Source organism: Stenella coeruleoalba, assembly GCF_951394435.1.
Source record: "Stenella coeruleoalba genome assembly, chromosome: 14".
NCBI lineage: Eukaryota > Metazoa > Chordata > Mammalia > Artiodactyla > Delphinidae > Stenella > Stenella coeruleoalba.
Window position 1 is genome coordinate 11267099 of NC_137160.1, and position 21800 is coordinate 11288898.

The 21800-nt window shown below is 36.4% G+C and overlaps 1 long non-coding RNA gene across 2 annotated transcripts in view; it reads right to left on the reverse strand.

Annotated features, from left to right (window-relative positions):
* Positions 1–21800, reverse strand: part of LOC307197229 — a 143200-nt gene that overhangs the window by 32867 nt on the left and 88533 nt on the right. Inside the window, exons 3-4 of one of the 2 annotated variants that reach the window (XR_013831358.1) lie at positions 12816–12905; positions 8646–8702 (exon numbers count right to left, since the gene is read on the reverse strand). This is a non-coding gene — a long non-coding RNA (uncharacterized lncRNA). The remainder of the gene's footprint in view (positions 1–8645; positions 8703–12815; positions 12906–21800) is intronic. The other variant, XR_013831357.1, reaches the window with a different exon arrangement.

Below are 21800 nucleotides of genomic sequence, written 5' to 3' on the forward strand. Positions count from 1 at the left end.
TTCTCCATCTTCCAGTCTTGCTTCTTCTTGCCGCCCAAACACTGGCCAACCCATGTGCTACCGCCCAGGAGTCAATGTGCATTCATTTCTTCACTGGTATCAAATGAAAAACCTGTGTACTACTTGCAGCTCTTCCCATTGGGAGGATTTCTCTCCACAGTGTTAGCTGCTTCCTAGAAGGCTGAAAATGGATAGGGGTCCAATGCTGACCACCACCAACATATCACACCAACCACCCTGAGAAACAGATCCAAGTTATTTCCTTTTCTGTCAGTTGGCCATAGGTGTGAGTTGAGGGAGAAGCATCAGTACAGCAGATCTAATGATGGGCGTGGCGTGATCGGTACATGAGCCACCCGCTCATGCAATTTACATATGTTTTCTCAATTTTTCCTGGTCCATTTCAATAAACCATTTCTATTTGACAATGGAATACTGGTGTGTTTGCCTGATATTATGCTTGGTTGATCTAATAATACAATAATGCACAGCTCATAATGGATAATTACCTGGAGTCCCATGGTCAGGCACTCAGTTTTTATGAAAGCCCAATAGCCTAAGAGGCATATGTGTGTTAAAGGGGGAACTGTTCTTTGACACAGAATGACATGGCCATGCTTCACAACCTTACCTGTCTGCTCTGCAATTTTCTTATAGGGGCTTGTCAAAGATACACAGCATCCTTAACAATGAGAGTATCTCTAGCATTATTTGGATTTGGTTATATGGCCCTTGTTTCTCTAGGTCACATTCAAAATGATTTGCCTTCTATATCAGTCAAGTTTCTTCAGAGAAACAGAACCATATATATGGGGAATTTATTATGTGGAGAAGGATCACATGATTATGAAGGCTAAGACGTCCAATGATTTGCCATCTGCAAGCTGGAGGTCCAGGAAAGGTCGACGGTGCGATTCAGTCTGAATCCAAAGGCCTGAGAACCAGGGGAGCCTGTGGTGCTAATCCCAGTCTGATGGCTGAAAAGATGTGATAAGATGTCCCAACTCAAGCATACAAGCAGGAAAGAAAGGGGTGAATTCCTCCTTCCTCTGCCTTTTGTTCTGTTCAGGCCCTTAATGGACTGGATGTCCACCCACATGGGTGGGTTTACTTTACTGAGTCCATTGATTCAAATGCTAAACTCATCTGGAAACACCCTCACAGACACACCCAGAAATAATGTTTAATCTGGGCACTTGTGAGAGTGAAGTTGACACATAAAATTAATCATCACATCTGCTAAGTGACTTAATAAATAGATTAGGCAGTATTTCCATGCTACTTCTGAAATCAAGGAGTCCCAAATGCTGCAGTCTTTGTCGGGGAGGGGAGGCGAGGAGCAATATTTCACCTTCTATCTCAGAGAAGATGCTCAAGAGTGCTTCAAAGTTCTGGATTCCTAAGAATGTACCAGTGTTGCGGGCTCCGAATCGTGTTGGTGTTTAGGAGGCAGAAGAGTTGCTCCTACATTTCTTGCTTCCCCTGGGGTAAGTTCACCAAGTGAGGACAGCAACAATCTAGGACCTCAGTAGACACAGAAACCCCCCAGAGGGAGGTGAAGTGTGGGTGTGTAGCAGTAACAGAGGAGCCAGAGTACTGTCCCAGAGACACTGGTGATAGAGCAAACCTTTGCAAGGGCTGCTTCAGCTAGAAAGCAAAGCAAATGCACTGACTACGACATGCAGAAGCTGGAACCCCTATGTGCCCATTTATGAAGTTTTTATATAAATTAAGATTTTGTTTGTAGTATTTACATACATTGTGTAGCTAATTATTAGTCATTAATTAAATACCAAATGATCATCAAAGATCAAAAGGAAACTTCAGTATGAGAAATAGAGGCGAGCAGAAGGACAGTCATAAGCAAAGAAAGGATTCTCTTGGATTAAAAAATTTATCGTAGGGCTTCCCTGGTGGCGCAGTGGTTGAGAGTCCGCCTGCCGATGCAGGGGACGCAGGTTCGTGCCCCGGTCCGGGAGGATCCCACATGCTGCGGAGCGGCTGGGCCCGTGAGCCATGGCCGCTGAGCCTGCGCATCTGGAGCCTGTGCTCCGCAACAGGAGAGGCCACAGCAGTGAGAGGCCCGTGTACCGCAAAAAAAAAAAAAAAAATTTATTGTAGAAAGCTAAATGAGTGGAAAGGCTACCTACATAGCTATGTAGCTATGTAGGCATGCTTACGTATGTAGGTAAAGGACCAAGGTAAAAAAGGTTAGTAACTTAATCTGTCTGCATTCGTACTAATACCCAGCAGTACCCATCATTTGTATATTTCACATCCTTCCTACAGTAGTAGTTCAGCCATTAATTGAAGAGAATGTTCAACAGTTTTGATAACAGCTATTTCATGCAATACAATATGCAAAATAATAATATGAAACGTATGTAATAATAATTAAAATCAATTATCTGCAGGATATCATCTCTGCTCTCAGTCCTTAGACATGTTAAAGAATAAAAAATAGCACATATAGTCCCTATCAGGTTATACTTTCCTACTTCTTACGGCAATGGTATCTACTAAAGCAGAATATATAGGTAAGGATAATATTTTAATTCTAGACGAGCAATTAAATTATCAATTGATATTGTTTACTGAACACATCTTGTATGTGATTTTGTGTAAGACAGAGGCCTTAAAAAAGATTAAGGTGGAGATTTGTAAGTAATACACATGTGGAGACCACTTGAAAGTTCATGTAATATGCCAGTGAATACAAACGATGTAGTATGTCTAATCTTAGCAACTGCAATCAGACTCCAATTAAACGAAATAAAGATGTTCACAGATGAAATACAAATGTACTTAACATTTTTAAATTCAAAGCCGGGACTTTGGCTTTAACACATGATTTTACCTAGGCCTTAGCACAACTTACAGATGAAAGAAGCGTTTTACCTCCTTCTGGCCCTTAACGTAATGAATATGACTGAATTGGGATTCGGGCATATGCACCCTATAGGACATTGAGTTCTGTCCTTTTGAACGCCGGAGCAGTATGGCCTTGAGGCTTCATTTGCTTCTTTCTGTGTGTATGTTTTAGATATGAAGAAAAAGATAAGAGTTAACATCTAAGTTTTTACCTGGAACTTGGCCACTTAGCTTTAACACAATATCTATTAATCACATGCCAAAAGCACTTTATGAGGAGACTAAAGAAATAAACTAGGTTCTGAATTATTTACGCCCTGTCACTCTGTACCTGGCAGTATGGTTATATCCCCCCACATTGTACAAGTTGTATATATAGAAGTTACTTTTTCCTCAGATGTTAGAAGACGATAGGCCACAAGGAATATATGCTTCCCAAACAACTTGTTAGGAATTTGAGCAAAAGAATAGAAGAACGTGCTCTCTTCTCATTCCTAGAGTATTACTTGGATGTTGTTTCACTCTGTCTTTGTCAAGGTGTTCAATCTCACCTTAAAACTTCAATGCTAATCCCACCACTGGGCATATACTCTGAGAAAACCATAATTCAAAAAGAGTCATGTACCAAAATGTTCATTGCAGCTCTATTTACAACAGCCAGGATATGGAAGCAACCTAAGTGTCCGTCAACAGATGAATGGATAAAGAAGATGTGGCACATATATACAGTGGAGTATTACTCAGCCATAAAAAGAAATGAAATTGAGTTATTTGTAGTGAGGTGGATGGACCTAGAGACTGTCATACAGAGTGAAGTAACTCAGAAAGAGAAAAACAAATACCGTATGCTAACACATATATATGGAATCTAAGGAAAAAAAAAAAAAAGGTCATGAAGAACCCAGGGGTAAGATGGGAATAAAGACACAGACCTACTAGAGCATGGACTTGAGGATATGGGGAGGGGGAAGGGTTAGCTGTGACAAAGCGAGAGAGTGGCATGGACATATATACACTACCAAATGCAAAATAGATAGCTAGTGGGAAGCAGCCGCATAGCACAGGGAGATCAGCTCGGTGCTTTGTGACCACCTAGAGGGGTGGGATAGGGAGGGTGGGAGGGAGGGAGACACAAGAGGGAAGAGATATGGGAATATATGTATATGTATAACAGATTCACTTTGTTATAAAGCAGAAACTAACACACCATAAAAAAGAAAAGGAAAAAAAAAAAAAACCAAAAAACTTCAAAGCTTGTTCCAAGAGTAAACATTTCACAAAAAGTAGCCAGGCTGTTGTCCCTTGTGATCAGTTTCTATTAAGCTCTACTCAAGAGATTCAGGGGCAACATTACTCTGGGGCAAACAGAGTGGGCAGCCTGACCTCCAGGGCCACCTGCTGCAGCCAGCCACCCATCAAACTGTCCTGCTCCACAGGGAGCTCTCTGATGGACGGGGCCTTGGCTTTTCTGAAGACTCTCCATAGGTAGCAAATTGCTGGCCTAGACATCAATACCCTAGTAGGTTGTGTAGGACCGCTCAGAGAAGTGTAAATCAGTATGTCAGGTAATATTCTGCTGTACGCTTTCACTTATTATTAACTCTTCCAGTTCATTATGATAGAAAACAATATTTTTAAAAGGTCATTTGAAAGAAAGAGCTGTCGCTTTCACATCAATAAATACCTTGGGCCCCATACAATTCAACAATCCTAAATACCTTGCCATTTGATGGCAGGATATTAATCTAGAGCCCAAATACCTATTAACATCTCTGCCCTAGTTAGGAAACATGCATTGATAGTTGAGTCAAATTATAAATCTTCTTAACACTTGTAGAACAAAACATCCACATGTACTAAGAACACATATGGGTGCCCTTCTTGTTCTCTTGAGTCTTCCCAGTGGGGCTCAGCAGTCAGAGAGCTATTTGCTCTTAAATTGCATTTTTATATTGTTGAGCTCTTTCTCTTTCCAAGCTGCCTGAGGTTGTGAGGCTGCCAATAGATTCCTTTTCCACTCTGACATGGTTTATAGCCAATAATGACCTACAAAATTCTGTAACTCATCCAAATGATAAAAACTGAAGCATATAGAGAAATCGCACGTTCTCTGTTAGGGAAGGTGGCCCAGCATCCCAGCAGTCAGACTCCCTGTCCCTTTTAGTCCTTCCCGATTCTCTTGCAGAACAGTCTCCTGATAAGAGGCATCTGGAAACACTAACTAGAAAATTATGAAATCACTGAAATATTGAATACTGTTTTCTTTCTCTGAAGCTTTAATAAAGCTTCCGTCTTCTACGAGAGTAAGAGGTAGAGTTATTAATTTCATTTTTGGCACCCAAGGAAGATGTTCCACTTATACCAGAGAGGTGAAGAGTGAATAAGTAAGAAATAGAGCTAAGTTTTTTTTTTAGGTCTAACAAATATGTGCTAGAGAGAAACCTGGAAAGATTTCTTTTACCTCTAAAATGGTTATGAAATAAGACAGACTACCATCTGCAGAAATAGAAACCATAAACTCTTATTAGTATGCAAAAAAAAAAAAGATTTCTCTCAGTCTGTGGTCATTTTCAGCTGGCAATCTTGCTCCAAAGAACAAATGAAGTATGTGTTTTGCAGTCTTAACATTTTAAACTACATACTTCCAAATCAGATTAAGGGAGTTACAAATGGAAAAAATAAATTTAGCACTTGGAAAATTGTTTGGTTTGAAATTTCTTGTAGCACTGAACATGTTGGTGAACAAAATGAAAATTAAAGCTTTGTATAATTCAGTAAATGAAGAGAAAACCAAATTAGCACTTGGTTATTTCTAATTAAGTAAAAAGTGATTATCTTAATTAGACAAAACTGCCATTTCAGCAACACTTTATTCCTGATATTTTGAGATGATTTTGTCAAATATACTTTTGGAAAGAATAATATACCAATCTCTTAGTCAGTTTTCACCTTCTAATTTTTGCAATGCATCATTTTACAAAATAAATATCCTAGTAAAGATTTACTTTACAGCATATGAAACAGTGCATAAGAAGATGCAAACACATATTGTAGAGTAAAAATATGCATCTATCAATGTCTATGTTAGTGTGGCTCTTAAGAGGATGGAGAAGGGGTAGTTTAATGGAACTAGTAATGCAGTATCAGATCTTGTTTGACCATCTAGAAATATGTGTAATATTTCACAGTAACAACTAAATTGTTACATAAAAAGACAGACAAATCTTTCAGAGTAAAACTATGGGTTCCCAGTAAATGTTTGTCAAATTACATTTCAAAATGTGATTTCACAGTGCGTGTGGGCCCAGGGCTTACCTTAAGGATGGGAGACGCTCAGTGCTTTGGCGTCTGTGCCATCGTGCTTCGTGGCACATAGTGGTTCATGACAGCCAACCTACGTGGATGCATGTAGTTTGCAAGTTCCCTGGCAAATTCGTATGGTTATTTAGCTTAACTTGGTAGTGAGATGACGTTTCTAAATTACATGTACGGAAGAAAAAACGTTTTATATTCAAATTATTAGAATTAATATTATCAGACAAGTCTATGGAAAATATTTATTGTGTGTGCTACACAGAGGCAAGGGGGCCACAGAGGCCTTTTGTTACTTACTCACCTCTTTCACCCAAAATTACAGTTGGTCCTTGAACAACATGGGTTTGAACTTCACAGGCCCACTTATATGTGCATATTGTTCAGTAGTTTTATTTTACAGATCATTAACCAAATGTGGGGAAAAGTTTGTGTTTGACTAGAGATCACAATATGTGGAATAAAATAAAACTAGAATTTGGTCCGATTCTATGCAAACGGTGCCCTGGGTGAGTCATTTCTTTTGTTTTGAGGCAGAGATAGCAGTATTCCGATTTTCAACTGTGTGACGGGCGGAGTGGCTCCAGGGTCAAGTGTACAAACATTTTTTGGGGAGGGGAATGTGACGCAGTATAGCTAATTAGAAGGTGATAAATGGCTTAGAGAGAAAAGCAGGGAGGGAGAAGATTATGAGGAAGATGAGGGATGTGGTCTAAATTAAATTAAAATGTCAGAAAAAGCCTTACAGAGATTGTACAGTTGAGGAAAGACAAGCTTACGGTGGAAACAGGCTTCACGGGTATCTGGGGGAAGAATATTTGGGGCAGAAGAATTGGTTAGTTCCAAGGTTATAAGCTTTCGATTTTATCACCCAGACTTTCTTTTCTGAAACGGATCACCAAGCAATTATGCTGTGCAGTCATTCCTTTCTAGCCATGCTGAAATTTACAATAATATATATCAAAAATTTGGTGTAAAGCAGGTTAGTTAGTGAAGCACAAATAAGATCTCTTTATAAAATAGGCCTGGAACATAGATTTAGGTCCTGAAAACTTGCTGAGCTATCCGACTGCATCAGGGGATAGGAAGCAAATAGCCACGACTCACTTTTCTTTCTTCTACCTAATCCCAAAGTGTAAGACTAAATTATATGTCACTTCAGCGTATCATAAAAGGTTAGACAAGAGGTTTCTTGCCTTTGACCAAATGTCATTTATTATACAACTTATTTAACACAAAATAGTTTCGATTTGCTCTTTAATGTAAATTACAGAGATTGTAACAGAATAAAGTTTGAGTGCACTTCTTGTAAAGTTGCCAGTGGAAATCTATAGCTCATCTATATGCCTTTTTCGAGCACCTTTTAAGAATTGTAGTGAGAATAAGGATATTATAAGGGAATTAAGAGTCATGAATAATAATATTTCAAATAAGAAAAGGTAAATTCTTCTGAACCCATAATTTATCATCTATATTGGAGGAATTAGTCATGAGGATGCTCACATTTCATAACCAAATTAACAACTTGGTAATCCAAAAAGGCATGTAATAAACATTGTAGAATGAACATTGATAAAGTAACTTCATGGAAAAGTCTTATTATTCTTAATCATGTATTTGCAAACTTCCAATTTCTAGTGATAGTTTCAAATAAAAATTAACTAACAACCATTGTTCCATGATGTTATTTATTTCAAAGTTATATTTTCTCTCTTTCATGGACAGAATTAGTAATTATTCACAGTACCATGTCTATAAAATTAAGTAAAAATTTAATATGATTTGACAAATAAATGGATGAACTCCTGAAAACTTTATGATTCACTGGCCATTAAACAACATATAGCTTGTTAGATTATCATCTTTCAGGGACCACAGTCATACTCTTTGAGATTTATTTTTTTCTGTTTTAAGCATATAGGCTCTACCTATATTTTTTCTTAATTTGAAAAAATTAAATTTGGCTAGTGTCTAAAATCACAGATTTGCTGATCATAGATCATTTACTAATCAAGATGATATAGCTTCCTACCCTCCTCCCAAAAGATATCCAATTACTCTATGGGGTTGGGCTTAACATTTCTTCAATATATGGATATCGTTCTATTAGATCATAAGTATTAATCTTATATATTGGAAGAAATCAAGTCTGCATAGCTAATTATTAATTTTCTTAAATATAAAACTACGAAACCATTTCCATGTATGGGGAGATATAAATCTGACTTATGGTTAAGCAGGTATTTGATGCGTTACTCACCTCTCTAGTCATCTCAAATGAAAATCTATCTATCTATCTATCTATTACATACAGTATAGGTAATATATAAATATAAATGTATGCATGCCCCATACATATAACATTGTAGCACTTTATTAAACGCTGCATAAGAAACCAGTATAGTGTATGCATTTTTCTAATTGTGATTGATATCTAGATCTTTTTTAAGGCTTATGATTACCTCTCTGAAAGGGACGGTGGCATGATACAGAATTCAATGAGCTGCTGTTGGAGCCAGCTACAATGAAAGAGAAAAAAGAAGTTTGATCAAGGTCACACCAGGATTAACTCTATCTTTGTAAAAGAGTGTCAGGGGATGTTTCATATCCACACATGGCAGAAAAGACCTTGGTTTTACACTCTCACCTGAAAGACCCTCACATACTCTACTCAATAATTAATTTACTTCTGAAAGGATGGAGGTTAAGACAGGTGGGATTTGAAAGGAAGTTTAAATTCGTCAGTTGTACACTTAGGAGAACTCAGTACTTTGCAGTTTATACTTGTGTATGAGACATAATTCCTAACCTAATGAAAGTATTTTAAGTGTAGTTTACGTGTTTCATTCTTTCACTTCTCCTATCTTTATGACAGGGTACAGTTTTGGAGCAAGACCCCAAGTTAGACTCCTACCACCCCTCCCCCCATCCCCCCAGAAACTGGGGTGTTAACTTCTTTGATGATGACATTTCAAAGAGATGGTTCCCACGTCTTTGAGAAAGATATTCCTGTGTTGCTAAGCAGGTGAGAGGCTTATATAGCTTTTGAAAAGATTTACATACATTTCAAAGAGACTGAGAAAGAAGTTATAATTACAAGTTTTCTAAAGTACATGCTCTAAAAAAAAGAGAGTGAGGAAGAATTTCTTCCCTTATTTTCAACAGGAAGAATTAAGCCTCTTATTTTTAATTTGTATTTGCCCTTACAGTTTTTTTCTCTATTTTTAATTGCTTTTCTGTTTTCTTTTTTTTTAAGTTATAAATCACAATTGACTGGTCTGTCTATTCTTACACAGTCTCCCAATTTTTGTAGCTTTTGAGAAAGTTTTGAAATCAGGTAGTAATTTCTACAAGTTTGCTCATCTTTTTAAAAATTGTTTTGACTATCTAGGTCCTTTTCATTTCCCTGTTAATTTTTGAATATGCTGCTGCAATTCTGATTTGAGCTTCATTGAAACTAAAGATGAATTTAGGGAGTATTGCTAACCTGACAACATTAGGTCATCCAGTCATGAAGGTGACATATTTTCCATTTATTTGTCTTCATTAATTTTCAGCGATGTCTCTTAGTCTTCAGTGCATCTACCACACACCTTTATTACACATTTTATACTTTGTGAGGCCAATGTAAGTATTTATGACATTTTTCCATTCGCTTATTGTACAATTAATCTACTATTTTCTTGCCCTTGCAATCTGCAACCTTACCTAATTCATTTATTATTCCTAATAATTTCTTAGGAATTTTTACATGCACAATTAATCATCTGCAAATAAAAGTTTTACTCTTCCTCTCCAAAACTTGTGACCACGTTGAACAGGAACATTAAGAGTGGGTGAGGTAGGCAAGGCACCTGAGGCTGCAAAATGTAAGGATGCATCCCCTGCTCTCAACGTGCAGACCCTGTACTTCAACATCCTGATGGTGAGTGTCCCCTGAGGAGGGTACTTAACAGGGAGGCACCCGTACATAACTGTGAGAGGACCATTTTTAGGCGTTTACTACTCTGTACCAGAAGTGCAGCCATCCCTACAACTGAATTTTAATTCTTTCTGTTTAAAACAAAAGCACAAACAAAAACTTTAAAAACCTGTAGTTGTAAAACAATTATTACTGTAGTCAGTTTTGTCAGGTTTGAATAAATCATAAATATATCAAATATTCTGAGGAGGCTCTCATAATTTTGACCTAAGTTTATTTATGGTAATAGTACATAGAGAGTCAGGGTCATGAGATTTCCCCATGTTTAATGCATAGCTCAGATTCTCATGTGTTAAATTTGGAAGAGAACTTAGGAATAATCTAAAAATAAATAAATAAATGAAAAACCACCATTTACTGATATCCTCTTATTCCAAGCACTACACCAGTTCCCTCCCTGTCCAATTTAGTCTTTCCAAGAACCATGCAAATTTGATATAATTAATCTCCACTTTACAAGTGAGAATACTGAAGATCAGAAAGAAAAAAATCACTCAACTACATCCTCACTGTGTGTTACTCATGGAGACAATCCTTCAGAGCAAGAATTTTTAATTTAAATTTTATTTTTGTGTGTGTGTTTTGTGCATTGATATATTGCAAAGTCTACAAGAATGCCAAAGCATCAGCACTCGTTTAACATTTGTTGAATGGATAAAATAATTTTGATGCTTAGTTAAGTTGCATTTCCATTGTTATCTCTGTTTTTTTGGTAATGGTATACCTCTGACAATATATATGTACAAATGACTGTCATATTTTGTACTTATATTTGAGGGGTTTCTTTGTAGTAAGGCAGTACAGAAGGTTCAGGACTAACCTTTAGAATTGCTTACACCTTATAAGTTCACAAGGGGTGCTGATTTCAGTTTATGCTAAGATAAGGTAAAAAGTTCAAGTCATGAAGCATGAACCATAAGAAGAAAAATGTTTTCCAATAGGCGAGTGTGTTGTCAGGGTATGAGCCATACTCATGATCCAGGCCATTAGCCTACCAGAAGTGTTGTCCACAGGCAACAGAGCACAGACAAAGGCTTCAGGCACCAAAGAAGGAAACTACCCCAAATTAAGCCAGTTTCTGAAAATAGAGACAAGAAGAAAATCTAAAATAAAAATAATAAACCCAAAGAGAGAGTACATAAAAAGGGCTGTATCCTGTGGAACAAAAATGAAACAAATGAGTAACTGTTCATACGTCCTGGCTAAACCTAACAGACAGTAGCTACATTTTCCTGAGTGAAGTTATTGATAGTACTGAATGCTTTAGGTCAAGATAAATCTTGCAAGTGAGAGAAGACTGAATCTACAGAATTGGAACGTACTGAGTTTATTGAAACTAACTAAGCAGTAATTGTCAGAAATAATCTTAGTTAAGACGGCTATTCAAAGAGTAGGTTTCATGTCTAGCCTGGGGAAATCCAAGTTGTTCCTAGAACTCGGTTTAGTGTTTTTGAGTCTTCTTGGCATACACGGCATACAAAATATATAACTGATCTGGCTCTCAGGGAGCTTATAGTCTTATGTAGGAGACAGACATTAATAAAAACAGTATCATAATTATAAATGTATTACATAAGACTTACAATCTGAGATTAGTGCTGTGAAAGAAAGCAACAGGCTTAAAAGAGTGTGAACAAAGACATATGACCTATACTGGGACTTTTGGGATCTTTCTGGAGAAGACAGATTTTAAGTTAATATTGAAGTTATGGGTGACCAGATTTCCTAGGATACATATAAAATGAAAAGAGAAAAACAAAGGATTGAACCTTGAGGAACTGCAGGATATCATTTCTCTTAGAAAACAAAGAAGTAGACAGACAGGTAGGTGGAGAATAAGAGAGATCGGTCCATGGAAGTCAAGGGAAGAGCTATTTCCTAGAAAGTCTCTTTCTGTGAGTTGTCCACTAGAGCAGTGGTTCTCAACATGGTGGGTGGGTGGGTGAGTTGGGGTCCTAAGGAAATTCGTCATTATCTGGAAACATTTTCGGTGGTCACAGCTGGGGAGGGAGCTACTGGCATCTAGTGGGACGAGGCCAGGGATGCTGCTAAACATCCTACCATACAAAGGAAAGGCTCTCACAGCAGGTTAATAATCCACCCCGAAGGGCTGTGACGCTAAGGATGAGAACCTGACACTAGTGTGAGTACAAAGAAGATAAAGTAGCCACAGAATTGTCTCGGCACTCTGAAGAGTGACTGATGCCAAGAGCTGCTAATGAGAGGTGTTTTGGTAAGGCAAGCAGAGTCAGAAGTTTGAATAAGAGGTGCTGAGGACAGCAATTGTAGAAAGCCACTGCCTTCAATAGAAGCTGAGACTGAATGCCTTAGGGCATTTCTCAGAAAACAAATGTACATAACTGTCAGGAAATTCAGGAAACGTGAGTCATATCTGAAAGCTGAATGAGAAGGGCCTGTTTGTTGGACTTAGCACCTACAGTTTTTTATTTCCTCATTTCCTTGTTGACTTTAGAAAATGATAGGAATCATTGGATCTATACATTTAATCCTAATTGGGCTTATCAAATTAAAAACACATTAAAAGGATAAATTGATGTTAAAGGCCTAGAACCAAACTTTAACTTAATTCTATAATGAGAAAATATTCACAATTATGTTCATTTATTTGGTTTATTCGTTAAATACTTACAGAGCTTATCCTAAGACGAGATGTTCCAGGTGATGAGGCTTCAACAATCAGCGATATTGACAATGGCTTTCTTCTCCTGAAGCATAAATTCTAGTTGGCAGAAAGAGACGGGAAAAAAATCAAACTACTAAGTAAGATAATTTCAAGCAGTGACAAGTTCTATGAAACGAATGAAACTAAGAAGTGGTACAGAGGTAGCCTCTGATCACCTTAACATATGTAGCTCTTCACTCACTTTCTAAACATTTACCTGATTTCATTGGCATCTGCACTAACATTGGAGTACTGAGAAATATTTGGTCATGGAAATCTCTATAGGCAGAGTGATCCAAACTATGGCTAGAACAAGGAACAGAAAGACCAAGGTGGCTGGATTGTATCTGGGGGAGAGGGAGAGTTGTGATAAGCAAAGACTAAGTCATGAAAGGCTTGTAAGTCATGCTAAAGATACTGGATTTAATTCTGAATGCCTAAGGGATCATGCAGACTTTTATACAGTAAAGTTACATGATCTAATGTACATTAGAAGGCCATTCTGGGAACGTTATATGGGAACCATGCAAGTAGAATGATAGGACTAGGGTAGTGACTGTGGAGATGCAGAAAAATAGGAAAAGTTCACATATATTTCAGAGACAAAGTTGGCAGACCTTGCTGTTGAGTGTAAGGAAAAGAGATGTGCGTCAAGATTGTCTCAGTTTCATTACTGTTGTTGGTCATAATATTTTTTATAAATTTTAATAAAATTTAATTACATAAATTTTGAAATATCGTGTATGTTTACATAAAATTTTAGGAAATTTTAATGAAATAAAAGTAGAGGAAGATAGCACATTTATTAAGATTACTAATATGAGAAAGACTGAATAGAAAAATATCTGGGGAAAAAATGAGAGTCATGGTTTGGCATGCTAGGTTGCAGCTGCGTATAAAACATTCAATAAAGCTATCGAGTAACTATTGCACTATACGCATTTGGATTCCAGGAAATTTCAGTGATCAAGCTATTGATTTAACAGTGAATGACCTTTAGATGGTGTATAATGTTTGGGGATTAAATAAGATCTCCCTTGGAGATCTCCCCTAGAGAGAGTGTGTAGACAGTGCATGAGGCCAAAATCTGAGCGCTGGACTGTTCCAGCTTTAGGAGACAAAGAATAAAGCACCTAGCGTGCAGACCTAGAAGGGGCAGTGACTAAGGTAGGAGGAAAATCATGAGAGGGCGTCGCACAGAAACCAAGAGAGGACAGTGTGTCCCGGAAGAAGGAGAGTTATCAGGGAGGAGTGCTGTTACAGGCTTGACTCCCCAGGACATGGAGACAGGATCTGGGAACAGGCAGCTTACAAATTGTCTAGACAAGACTTGTCACTGTGAACTCATGGAGACTCCTCCAGCCTAGAGGGGACTGAAAAGACTAAGGAAGAAAGGAAGCAGAGTCAGCAAACACAGGCAGCTTGAGAGGGGTGTTGCTATGAAGGAGAATGAAGAAATGGAATGGAAGTGAAATCTAAAAATGAGAAACATTTTTATAATATTAAGATTATACACACACATATATTTGCAATATAATGCAGTGGTTACTTGATATCTTCATTTGGATAAAACCTAGGATGCCAGAACATGACTCATTTGCATTTTCCTCCCCAAACATGTTTCTCTCCAGTCCTTCACATATCATTAACCTTAGTAAATGAATTATTGTGCACTAGTTTTTAAAATCTTTTTGTGTATGTTAGACTATGCTTTATGATTTTTAATGTTCCCCTCCTTTTATATATGTTTTCTTTCTTTTTAAAAAAATTTTGATGCATTCAGTTGAAACTCCTCTGGAAAAACGGAAGTATCAGTGGGTTAGAAAATTTTTCTGGAGTGCTGGAGTGTTGACATGGGAATAATTGAGTTCATGAGTTAGGAAAATGGGGTGATATGTTCAATTTGAGGAAGAAGCTACCTGGTAATGTAAAGATTTAAGCCAAACCTACGGGAATAGGTAGTTGAAGGAGGTAGAGAAAATATATGTTAGAGGTTAGGAGGAAAAGGGTCTAAACAACGTGTTGAATGGATCAAAGAGTAAAACAACGGCACAAAGACCTGTGCTACTTGTGATGCTGAAGTGATCAGGAATGACCGGAGGGAATTCAGAAATGGTGGAGGGAAATTCAGTCATTCAGTAAATGAGGGGAGCTAAGGAGTTGATTGGTAGCTAAACATAACGAATGAGAGTAGCCAATGGTACTATCTAAGGTCACGAACTTAAAAAAAGTATTCGGAGATGCAAGAGAAATATTTGAGGTTATGTCAAATCATATTTAATACTCCTGATTATTGTTCAGTTTGTCAGTATTGATGCAGAATTAAAGGTCTCATTCATATAGCCCATTTTAAATTGGTATTATAATAAATACCAACAGGAATACTTAAAGAGATACATCACTGAAAGCAGCTTAGGTAGAACTTTTTGCAAATGGAGAAGAGGATATTTTAAATTTTGGGTTCAAATATCATTTGGAGTTCATACTGCCGCATAAAGCTGTAGAATCCTTCTACAATATAAATGGCTTTATCGCTGTTGGAGCAAATGGATTGACAGCTTGCTGAGTTTTGAACTATCTTGAATTGTTCTGGAAATCTTTCTCTAAGGCTAAATAGTATGGCAGCATAATTACTGAGTTTAGAGGAGGGAAAGGCAACAAGGACACCCTTGAATAAATGAAATGTCAAAGCAGGGTTGAAGGCAATAGTCACGCCTGGCATAGAGGAAATCCTTAATGACATTTTTTATGGAGTTCAAAAAAATCATTGCAATTCCCTTTAACTGACGCGAGGAAGAGTGATCTGTCAGCTAGAACACTTAAGGCTAGCAAACTAAATTGGTTTGAGGCATCCTGAAGTACACCAAATCTAATTTAATCAATAATACTGACACACCAAAGAGACGTACAAAGCGATTCTTAAAACAAGGAATAATGTGGATTTTTATCATGTATCACAATTTTTCCTTTTTAAAATCCTGATAAGTAAAATTTAAAGTAATACTTATGTAGTTTCATGGTGTCTTCAGTTGGAGCAAGTAAATTATTTTGTTGTTGTTCCCGTTTGAGGGATAAATGACTTAACATGTAATTTTGTACACTCCTCAACACACACACACACAATATACAGCTTCACTGTAAAAAACGGGAGGATTCCATTACCTTTTTTCCCCTTTAGTTATGTTTTAATCTCAGTTTAAAACATCGGCTAATCAGAACCCTAGCAAGTACTAAGCATGGAAAATTCTTATCTTTTACTGACTCAGCTGTCTTTCAGCTTCCTTTATCTCAAACTTATGTTTCTAATTGGGCTATTTGCCCAACATTTTCACATTTCAATATTATGATTGACCTTGAAGAAATTGTTCTGGGATTCCACCGATACTGGTAATTATAGTTCCATTATGCCCCTCCTTAACGCAGGAGATATTTAGACTTTGATCAATATATTCATTGCACTTCTTGATGGATAATATAATGCATTATTTGCTGACTTTCCTGCCACCCTCATTAATTGTCTTGTCACAGTCCAGAAATACAGTTGCAAGACACTTGACATGCGTTTTTGCCAGAACTTATCACTCTACGCTTACATTTACTTGGTGTTTAATTGTCCACTTCCACTATTAAAGCCTCGGTTTATTATTTATTGTAGCTTCCTGGCCCCCTGTGGATATAAGCAGCCTTCACCATTCTTATCTCCTTCTGCCTGCTTCTTAGCTGTGCTCTTGTAAACTTAGGATTTCCAGAGTATTATAGAACAGCCCAGAGAGACCTTGTCTTTCATTTACGCTAGGATTTAGGGACAATCTATTTTTAGATTTCATATTTTAATGTGTAAACTGAAACCCTATAGATATATTGAAGCTTGTGAATATTACTAGTTTTCCTTGAATCAAGGACATTTAAATATACGATCCCATCTTAATCTAACAATCTAATTTGGGAAGGGGGTGGGATTCAGGCCTTCCATCAGGATACAACTATGTTTAATCTACGTATTTGGGCAAGGAAACTGGGAGGGTGACACACTTTTTCTTTGGTCATTTTACTTCACCACTTAAACTACCCTAAATGATGGTCTGGGTCAAGACAGGGCAGCTCATATTTATTTGTGAGGAAAAATATTAATAACAAGCTGTGTATTCCCTTGACCTGATAGATCGTTCTCACGGCCTTTTGTGGATATTTCAAATCATACTCTCCCCAAGTGAAGCACATGTTTTATTTCTGATATTTTGCTGACCTATCCATGTACTTGGTCATATTAGTGAACACATTTATCACTGATACCCCCAGACCATTCCAAGCAGTTAGGTGCTTCCTGCGAGCTTTCTAGTGTATTTCCTTCACTCTCTACACTTCACACCTCTTCTCATATTTATGTAATTGTTTATTTATTTGTTTGACTCCCTCTTCCAACTTGGCCAGTAGATTTTAGATCTCCCTGTTCCCAGCGCCTAGCAGATGGGAGGTTTTAGTGTATATTTATCTATCTACTTATGTATCTATCCATCTATAAAGATGAAAAAGAAAAGTAAAAAGTTCATAAGAATGAGTAAACTATTCTCCTCTTATAAACTACATATATATCAAGGGAGAGATAGATCAAGAACTGAAGAAGAGCTATAGTCATACAGAGTGTAGACAAAAGCAATTATAACTGTTACTTGGTAAAAATGTTTACTTAACCCATCTACACACTGCATTATTATTTTCTGTTTTATCTAATTACCTGATTTTAATTTTGCTTAATTATAGATGATCATTCCAATATTTAACCACATTGCTGCCTAAGAAAGTAGTCATGTATTTTTTTTTACTCTACATATGCTTTCCTCTTATTTTCTCACAGTTTCTTCAAATGAGCTCTCAACAGCACCTTCTTAGCATGAGTGTTGGCTTTTCCTGTTGCCAACCTTCCAGTTGGAGTTTTCAAATAAGAAAAGATTTAGTTGAGAGACAGAAACTGAGTAAAGATAATTTTACAGTTTTTAAAAAAAGAATACTGAATTATACAAAGTTGACATTTCTTTTTTATGATTTTTATCTCTTTTATCAATTTTATAGTAAAATAGCATAAGGATAAAGAACATTTAATAAATAAAAGCAAGAAATTATTTTATTTAGAACAGGAAATGATTCACCTAGGAATGCTATTTTTACAATTAAAAATAAAAATAGTGTTCTATAATATTTAAAATCATGATATATTAAAAATGAAAATACAAATTTCAAACAATTTCTTCCATATTATATAGAAATACATTTGTCTTAACCTTACTTGCAGAGTCAGAGAACTAGATTACTATAAAATGGATAGGCTCTTTTGAGTGCCATTGAATTGATAGAAGCCATGTGTAAATAATGTATAAAAACATCTCTTGATTATCTCCAGTTACATCACAAAGTATCAACCCTGTCAACTCCCACAACCACTTCACAGCTCTAAACAGCTTGGGGAATAAAGCCCATCTATCATGATCCAATGCAGTCTTTTCATCCTTAGCCACCGGGAAGGAGTGTGCATTTTTTTTTACACAAAACCACAAGTGTATTTGGATGTTGAGAGGTGGGAGGAAAAATGTAGAAAATCTTTAAATTTATTAAAAAAAATAAGTTATTTAAAAATATGTTCACACACCTACTGTCACACACATCCCAAAGGCTGTTTGCTTATTCATGTGTATTTTCAAAATTTATTTACGATGTGGAAACAGCTCTGTTTTTATTGAGTGTAATCCAATTTAAATTAATATGTCTCAAAATAATTCATGATTTACCAGTGAAAATGAAAGCAGTCCTTCAAGTGTGCTTCTGTTTAGACAGTTGTTAATCTATACTACATTGAAAACAATTCAGTACTTCACACCATCTGTAAAGATATGTTTCATTTTGAAGATTCTCAGATAATTCTCTGGATTTGCATAATACCTTCTATTAGATATTAATAGCTAACAAGATTAAAATGTTAAAGAATTTAGAGTTAAAGGCTGATAAAAATAAATTAACATTTCTATTAATACACAATAGTTGTTAAACATACCTTTCACCCTAATATGAGTACTTGATCAATTAAAACATTTGCTTCATAATCTTAAGATTAGAATGAAAGTCAACTGTTCTTACCCACAGACATCTTTGAACACATCACAGTATCACCCATTCTCTTTCCAGGGTACATATGCTGAGTTAATATATGACTGCATTTCTTCCATTAGCACTGTAATAACGCCTTTTTTTTTTTTCTGCCTCAGCTACACAAATTAGATATTTGATTTATTGGGTAATTGTGACAGGACAGATTATTTATCGTTGTCTAACAAACTGAAAAATAAACCCGTAAGCTTTTCTAAATCAAGGAAAAATTTCAACCTTACGTAATAAACTCAGAAATTTAAACCTTGCTACTAATAAATATTTAGATGCATTTTTAATCCTTTAAATTTTATGTTGATGTTTATATTTTTTCTATGTTATTCTATAAATTATAAAAGGTTAAAGAATATTTTATACATAGAAAAAATTTATTTATATAAATCTTAATATTTTATAATTTTCTGATTCTGCCTACCCATATTTTTTTACACATCTGTAATCATAACGTAATACATTTTATACTCTGCTGTGTTCAACTAACATATGCCTTATGCATGCTGTGACTGGCAGAATCTTGGCCCACATGAACTTTGTACCCTGGTGTTGTGTCTATGAAAATGTTATGTCACTTGAAAAAAGGACTCTACAAATATAATTACAGTTATTAATCAGTTGAATTTAAGATAAGAAGGTTATCCCAGATATTCTGGTAGGCCCAATGTAATCACATGAGCCCTTTAGAGCAGGAGAGAAAGTTGAAGAGATTTGAAGCAAAAGAAAGATTTGATGTGCTTGAAGAAGGAGGGCTTCACATGGAAAGCATGAGAAATAAACACAGTCTATCAAAAACCACTGTACTCAGAAGAGGATCCAGACCTCCAGATGAGAACAACAGCCTTGGCTGATGTTTTGATTTAACCAAGTGAGATGCTTAGCAGAGAATTCAGACAGATCGGCTAGACTTTTAACAAACAGGAAATATGGAATGATAAAAACAGTGTTTAAGTTACTAAATTTGTGGCAATTTGTTACTCAGCAATAGAAAAAGGATACATATGCCTTTTTCTAGTTGTCATTATTATTCAATATTCAGATTGTTCCATTGATATGTAATGTGGTCACCAGTGTTATAAGTAGTGCAAAAAAAGAAAAAGGTAGAACATGGTTTAAACCTTCAAGAAATCCCACAATATAGCCGGAAAGGCAAGTAGTCACAAAACAAGTATTGAAATATCTTCATTATTTGCCACAAATAGAGAAAAGTGTTCAGGAAGAGTCACAACCATAGGAGGAACTGTTTTGTCTGATGGAACTTGAGTTCTGTCATCTAACTCACTTCCAACATCACATCATTAGCTCTATTTCCACTAACACTGCCCTAGTTGAGTGGTTGGAAATAAATAGAACCTGTAAATAGGGGATTATATTAAAAGATCAGACTGGCAGTATTACATGAGCAGCATTATATTACGCCAGTAAGGATGGACAGACCTAAAATACGTTGCATGTCTAGGAGGTTTTCTGTAATCTCTACTTGAGCAGAAGATCAAATACGAAGTGACAGTCAGTAGTTTGGAATGGAATCATTTTAGGGACTTTTAAGGGGAAGCAACACTTGTTTGCCTTGTATAGCAGGATACGCAGGATGCAGGAAGGGAACTGGTCAAGATTTACTCCAAGACTTCTAGGCCTGGCTACTGGGGAAGAAGATAAAATGAAAAGAAATGAAGTGGCTTTAATAAAGCTATTGGGCAGAAGAGGGAATATAAGGAGCTGATTTAAAATAATGTCTGAATTAAGATATCATCTGTTATAAGTAGCAGAAACCATGTCTCAGTCTTCAAAATACCTAAGTCCATCATCTCACATAACAGCACACAGGGTTGGTAGGTTGAGCGTTTCAATAGTGTCATCTAGAACTCAAAATCGTTCTCTCTCTTACTCTGTCCACAACATTAGCCTCATTCTAAGACTACTTTCTCTTGGTGGTCTTCGGATAACTGTCTGCAAAAGCCAGGCCAAAACACTTCCCTGTTTACTCCCTGCCTAAGATAAAGAGCATTTCTCCTACCCATGACAAAACCCTTCTCTTCAGTCTAAGTCAACTTAGTCACGTGTCTCCCTTATGACAAAAGTAGTCACCAGCAAAATATGTACTGGTTTAAATTAGATTTAGATTTGTCCAACACACTAAACAGAATATACATACTCAGTTTATAAAGGTAGTAAAGGAACTGAATAACTATAATTTAACCCCGCATTTTATAAAGAAATTGAAGAGGAAACCACGTGGTCTATAACACAAATGCCATCCTGTTAGATAAGCATTGAAGGCATCTGGCTTGTCAGAGGCTAATCCAATATGGCAACAAGAAGTTCTGTTGGTGTCCCTTTTCATTGTCTTCCATGGTCCTAAATTCTTTCTTTGGAATAAACTAATACTTTGTCGGTCTTCCTCCATTCCCTCCATGTTTGCCTCTAAAATGAGCATTTGGGAGTTTGCCCATTTGGGGATTGCCTTATGGATTCTTTTATACCTATGATCATAAATCAAATTTCAGTCTAAGTCTGTTTACTAAAGGGGCACATAGTTTTCTTATAATAATGAACATTTAAATAGTTTTGAGGACATTTGTCTTTTCCTAAAAAATTTTTTATTGGAGTATAGCTGATTTACAATGTTGTGTTAGTTTCTGCTGTACAGCAAAGTGAATCAGTTATACATATAGATATACCCACTCTATTTTAGATTCTTTTCCCATATAGGTCATTACAGAGTGTTGAGTAGAGTTCCCTGTGCTATACAGTAGGTCCTTGTTAGTTATCTGTTACATATGGTAGTGTGTATGTATT